The 1,271-nt window shown below is 35.9% G+C and overlaps 1 non-coding gene across 1 annotated transcript; it reads left to right on the top strand.

Annotated features, from left to right (window-relative positions):
- Positions 1 to 134: 134 nt before the first annotated feature.
- Positions 135 to 242, top strand: LOC127745086 (small nucleolar RNA R71). Its single transcript, XR_008006278.1, has one exon. It is a non-coding gene; the product is annotated as a small nucleolar RNA R71 (small nucleolar RNA).
- Positions 243 to 1,271: the final 1,029 nt, after the last annotated feature.

The raw sequence follows: 1,271 nt of genomic DNA, 5'->3' as shown, positions 1-1,271 counted from the left end.
TCATTTCAATCAGCTCTTGAGCTTCTGTAGGCGTCTTCTTCAGATGAAGAGATCCTCCAGCAGAGCTATCCAAAGACATCTTGGACAGTTCAGAGAGACCATCATAGAAAATACCTATGATGCTCCTATTCAGAAAGCATATCAGAAGGGCACTTTCTGATTAATTGTTTGTATCTTTCCCAAGCTTCATAGAGGGATTCTCCTTCCTTCTGTCTGAAGGTTTGGACTTCCACTCTAAGCTTACTCAATTTTTGAGGTGGAAAGAACTTTGCCAAGAAGGCATAGACTAGCTTTTCCCAAGAGTTCAGGCTTTCTTTAGGCTGTGATTCCAACCATATCCTAGCTTTGTCTCTTACAGCAAAAGGGAATAGCATAAGTCTGCAGACCTCAGGGTCAACCCCATTAGTCTTGACAGTGTCACAGATTTGCAAGAATTCAGCTAAGAACTGATGAGGATCTTCCAATGGAAGTCCATGGAACTTGCAATTCTGTTGCATTAGAGAAACTAATTGAGGCTTAAGCTCAAAGTTTTTTGCTCCAATGGCAGGGATAGAGATGCTTCTCCCATAGAAATCAGGAGTAGGTGCAGTAAAGTCACCCAGCACCTTCCTTGCATTGTTGGCATTGTTGTTGTTTTCGGCTGCCATGTGTTCTTCTTCTTTGAAGATTTCTGTTAGGTCCTCTACAGAGAATTGTGCCTTGGCTTCTCTTAGCTTTCTCTTCAAGGTCCTTTCAGGTTCAGGATTAGCCTCAACAAGAATGCTTTTGTCTTTGCTCCTGCTCATATGAAAGAGAAGAGAACAAGAAAATATGGAATCATCTACGTCACAGTATAGAGATTCCTTGAGGTGTCAGAGGAAAAGAAAATTAGAAGGCAGAAGTAGAAAATTCAAACTTATCAAAGAAGATGGAGTTCGAATTTTGCATTAAGGAATAGTGTTAGTCCATAAATAGAAGGATGTGAGAAGAGGGAAAGAAGTTTTCGAAAATTAAGTAAAAGATTTTAAAAACATTTTGAAAAATAGTCTTTAATTTTCGAAAACTAAGTAAAAAAATGATTTTTGAAAAAGATTTTGAAATTAGAAATTAAAAAGATTTGATTGAAAACTATTTTGAAAAAGATGTGATTAAAAAGATATGATTGGTTTTAAAAAGATGTGATTGAGAAGATATGATTTGAAAAATATTTTAAAAAGATTTGATTTTGAAATTAATAACTTGGCTAACAAGAAAAGATATGATTCAAACATTAAACCTTTCTCAACAGAAAA

The sequence above is a fragment of the Arachis duranensis genome, chromosome 2 (genome assembly GCF_000817695.3).
Source record: "Arachis duranensis cultivar V14167 chromosome 2, aradu.V14167.gnm2.J7QH, whole genome shotgun sequence".
NCBI lineage: Eukaryota > Viridiplantae > Streptophyta > Magnoliopsida > Fabales > Fabaceae > Arachis > Arachis duranensis.
Note: the sequence above shows the minus strand (reverse complement) of the source record. Positions and strands in the feature narration are given on the sequence as shown.